This window comes from Manis pentadactyla, chromosome 18, assembly GCF_030020395.1.
Source record: "Manis pentadactyla isolate mManPen7 chromosome 18, mManPen7.hap1, whole genome shotgun sequence".
In the NCBI taxonomy this organism is placed as follows: Eukaryota; Metazoa; Chordata; class Mammalia; order Pholidota; family Manidae; genus Manis; species Manis pentadactyla.
Window position 1 is genome coordinate 1,603,726 of NC_080036.1, and position 5,246 is coordinate 1,608,971.

Here is a 5,246-nt window from a genome sequence, read left to right on the forward strand (position 1 = left end):
GGGCACTTTGGCCGGTCCGCAACCGGCCCGGGGTCGCAGCATTCCTGATCATCGTCCACTGCCTAGCCTATGAAATAAAAACCGAAAACCCGACTCTGAAACCGTAGGTGCGCTCCTCTCTCTGAGGTCGCCTGCACTTTCTAAGCTCATGCCTTCAAACTTTATCTCACACTCCCCTCTCTCCAAGTGTACACTTGCTCTCTTCCAATAAAACGGAAACCTCTCGGGGCGAGGGCGCCCCTCCTCCCTGAGGTGGCCTGCACTTTTCCTCTCTTTCAGTCACTTACAATAAAACGTTTGGTCTGCTGCTTCATTACCGTGTCTCTGCCCTTCCATTCTTTGTGGCGGCAGAGGCAAGAGCCGACCGAGGAAAATACACAACGCCCCCGCCCTACCCGCAAAGGTGTGCCAAGGCCACTCAAGGGAGGAAAGCCCTGACCGACTGCCTCCCTGCCCAAGGGGATCGGGGCGGTCAGACATCCACGCCCTCCTGGAAAAAGACGCCAGGGGCGGGGGTCGAGCCAGCCAGCCAGCGAGCGAGCAAAACCAACCTGCGGGACAATCTTCACCAAAGCCCCTTGACCTCACACATCACACACACACACACCACCTGGAAACGGGTCCCCACGCTTCCCCCGTGCAAGTGCAGTGTGCAACCGGAACACCTGGGACACGCTTTTGGGGGGTGGGAGTTGGGGGGGTGGGCCGGCCCCCCAACCCACAAACTCCCCTTCGGGCCCCGCACCCTCCTAAACATGCCCTGTTTCTTGAGGCGGGCGGACACAGGGATCCCGTTCACCGGGCCCGGCTGCTGCTGGTGAAGCAGACTCCTCCTGTCCCTGTCCCAGGCCTCAGTCCAGTCCCCTCCTTCTGGCTCGCATCGGTCAGGGCTCACGAAGCCCTTTGATGTCTTCTGACATCCATCTCCACATCTCTCCTCTCTCTCTCTCTCTCTCTCTCTCTCTCTCTCTCTCTCTCTCTCTCTCTCTCTCCCTCCCTTCCTCCCTCTCCCTGTCGGTCCCCAGAGAGTTTTGGATTTGTCAGTGGGCAGCAGGGAGGAGAATCCTTGAAACTTGAAAAAGTTAAGCAGGCGCGCCATCTTCCGTCACCAGAAACCATGGGTCTGGAGGCTGTGACTATCTAGCCAAATCATACTCAGCTCATTTTACGTCCTGAGGAGTTAGCTTCATAACCATCCTGTTGGAAACCCTGTGACCGATGGGACAGAAAAGTGAGTGACAGCACCATTGGTGGCCAGACACAGCTGAACCAAAATATGTTAGAAAATCCCACGGGTTGAAAGCGAGGGCTCCGAAAAATCACTGCCAGCCCTCAGGGTAATGACGACCTAGAAGAACTTTGGCCACTAGGAGGAGCATTCCAACTAGAATCTAAGCAAAGTCTTCCAGATCCCAGCATAGCCTCGAAGAAAGCGTCGTTACAAAAAGCGAATGACAAATAAGCCTTGAGAGGATATGTATGAGGGGAGAAAATATGGGGGTGGGGAGATGTGAAGTCAGTGTGGGGGAGAAAGGAAGGACTGTAATGCTGAATGTAACTCCAACTGCTACTTTATTCCTTTCCACGGCCACCAAGGGGAAATCTGGTAGGGACCAGAGCCGGTAGATAGAGAGAGCATCCTGGGAGGACTGGCAGAAGCCCACATCTTTGCCGGAAGCAGCTCTTCCGAATCTGTGTCTGTAGGGTCCAAGCAAGGCAGGGAAGTAACACTGTCTCTTCCTTTCCAAATCCAGACATATTTGTTAAGGAGGAGCCTTGGTCTCCCAGGAATAGCCACTGCCTTCTTACCATTTCTTTCTTTCTCTTTCTTTCTTTCTTCCTTTCTTTCTTCCTTCCTTCCTTTCTTTCTCTGTCTCTGTCTCTCTCCCTCCCTTCTTTCTTTCTTTCATTGTTTCTCAGAACATCCTACACCTGGGCTTGGCTTTCTGCCTACCTGGCACCTATGGCAGGGTGGGTGGGGCGTCCATTCTTCCCTGCTGCTGTCTCTGCCAGTGGCTCTGGAGCCTAGGAAGGTCATGTCCTCTGCACCCTCTTTGGGGAGTTCCACTCCTTACACCCAATGGGGTGTTTTTCAATAGTGCCAAAGATATTTCACCTCTGTCCTGGCTGGAAACCGACAAGATATTTTCAAAGAAAGAAGACTGAGTAGTTTCGGAGTCACAACTTGACAAGATCGGAAGGTGATATTCAGCACCCCCTAGGAGTTTTCTGGTGAAGGGTCTTCTTGACCCTGAAGGACAGTGAGAAACTAGGTACCCAGAGGGAAAGAACCCCATGGAGGATAACGTAGGTGGAGAAAGCTAGGAAGCCTTTCCAGTGGCCACCCGATTCTTTGAGTTGACGATGCCAGGGTTCTTGTTTGTGAAGTCCAAGAATGAGTTTCACAGACACCCAAGGTAGGAGAGCCAGGGAGAGGCTTTCTTTGTTTAGAAATAAAGTGAGAGAGGTGGGGGTGGGGGGGCGGAAGGGGCTCTTGGCTCACCCCAGGAGGGAACAAGAGAGCCTGCGGTGGTGTGTTGTCTAGGGGATTTAGAGGCAGTGGAGGATTTTTGAGAATTGAGGGCTTAGGGTGTGGACTTGCACCACCTGCCCTGTGCTGCCCTGCCCTCAAGATGGGCCGGCTGGGTTGCTGTCTGTCTGCCAGGGCTGTTGACAGTGAAGTCACGGGTTATGCTGAGATGCCTTTGCCGAACGCTCAAAACATTCAAGGCCGAGTCGCTCCTGGCCTTCTGACCTGGAACTGATCTCACTGAAGATGTCTACATTCCTAGTCTAGTGTCTCGACCCTAGAGAATTAGTGTGACCTCGACTCTGCATACCGCTGAACACAGAGTTTCGATAGGGACTTGACATGGATTGTGACATGGCTTCGACCGTGAATGTCTTGCCTTGCTTTCTCCGGAGGCCCTCACCCTACTCTGTCTAAGCCCACGGGTCCCTGTCTCATTCCCCCCTCTACAGATAGAGACCCTAGCTGCTGCTAGGGAAAGGGGGGCGACGACGACCGCTCTGGCTGCTTCATGCTGAGAAGGGGTGCACTAAAGGGCGCAGTCAGGTCTCCATCAGCGGTCAGTTGAGGAGGCCCTCGGAAGACGGGCACTTCTATTCCGGGTTCCATTTCTATGACTATTTGCAGTTTTATGGCCTCTAGGCAAGGTAGAACCAATGGCGTTATGAGGTTAAATAGCAACATCTGCAGTTGGATCTTCCATTCCGGAAGGACCAACGTGATGAGATGAAGAATGCGTGGTGGAATATGGGAACCGGAAAGAGCGAAACTTTAATAGAAATGATGGGGGGAGAAGAACAACAACTAACACATCTGGAGAATCGTAGCCAGATATTTTCTGGGGAAACTAGAATTCTGAATTCAGTTTATGTTGTCCCCATGACTAGTACTAGGATGTAGTACAGATAAAGGCCGCGTGATTGAAACGATACTACTCTCCCCTAGAAAATAACTAATCTTTGGCTCGATTATTTGCATAAACGCATCCAGAAGAGCAATCGATTACGTAGGCTTTTTTAAATGGGCTTTGCTGGCACTTTTCACAAGGAATTTCAGATGGAACTTTCAAAGGCCCCGTGAGGCCAGATAGCCAAGCCAGACTCGCCATCGGGTTTTGCCTGCAGTACCTGTAGATTTGGGTGAATTCCTCCCTTCTCCAGGTCCCCGAGACATCCTGAGGTTCCCGTACCTGCCAGGAGGTGACCTTCCTCAGTCACCTCGTCAGGCTGCTGGGAACCCTATAAGCAAGGTACCAGGCCTGTTCTTCCAAGGGGCTTTGTTGGCTTTTGTCAGGTCTACCTTAGTTCCTTAAAGCTGTCCGTTCCTATCTGAGTTTACACACGTGCCTCTCAGGTATCCCATTCCAGTCAAAGCCTTGCGAATATCACCAGTGTTTTTAATGGGTCCTCTTACAGGGAAAGCAGATTCCTATTGAACTCATGCAAATAAACAGACTGCCAGGAAGTATCACAATAGCCACGGAGAGTTTTTAAATTCTGGAGGGATCAGGTAGAAAGATAAAGTTTCAGTTCTGCTTATACAGGCAGTCATTTACTAAACTGTTGGCAGCTTATGGGCAACACTCGAAACAAAAAGCCACAAAATCATCTTCCTTAGTTTACGTAGTCGTCCTAGGTAACTAATACCTGTTCTGCTGAAATCTAGCTCTTGACTAGCTTAGGAGTAATAAAACAGTGACTAGAAATGACAAAAGACTGACAAATGACAACGGTTAAAGATCTGATGAGAGAGCTTACCCTAAGACAGTGGACATGAGGAAATTTGGATTATTTTTGTGACACAGAACATTCAGTCACAAAGTTTAGCATCATTCCCTTTGGCAGTGCTCTCCAGGTAAATAAATAAACAAATAAATAAATGTGTGCGTGCGTGCGTGCGTGCGTGCGTGTGTGTGTGTGTGTGTGTCAGTCAGATAAATAGGCCAAATTAGCCAAATATTTTCCCCGACGAGGAGAAAAAATTCCTCTGACAGGTTCCAGGGGCCCTCGGGAAAATATCAGAGTTAAGTAGAGGTATAAGCACCTTTTTGAACTTGATTCTGGGACGCCGTCAGAAGGAAGTTTCTTCGGCACTTGCCTCAATAAGATGATACGTTGCCAAGAAGCAATACTTATCCACTTAACCAGCATGACCACAAAATACCTCAAAGGCAAATACAGAAGGTTCCACAGTCGTGAGCAACGTTTAGCTTTTAGTCCTTTTACCGGGGGGATCTCATTTTCTTCAATACTCAGACGACTCCTTGAGACTTGAAGCATGAGAAACTGCTTTGATAAAACCATTAGAAAACCTTTTGCAATCTTTCAACACGAAGAGCAGCAGACTAACCGTTTGAGAAAACATTGTCTTGTTCGCCGAAAACAAAATTCGAATTTTGCCGTGTCCTTGATATCGAGACTCATTTGCTTTTATTTCACAGAGCATGACCATATCCGTTTTTCCACAAGCTTTCCACAACTTTCCTTACACATCCGTGTTCTCCCTCTTTAAAGAAACAGCTGTACTTTAGAACAAAGTTACTTCCTTTTATCCAAAGACCCGTTGTTTTTTTTTTTTTTAGCATGCACAAATGTTTTCCTCATGACTTCAAATACTTTTAGTTAAAATTCAAAATCGTTAGGAACTTGCAATTTTCAGTGAACACTGAGAAGTAGGCTATTGTAAGCCGTCACACTAGCCTTCTTTAGATGGACAA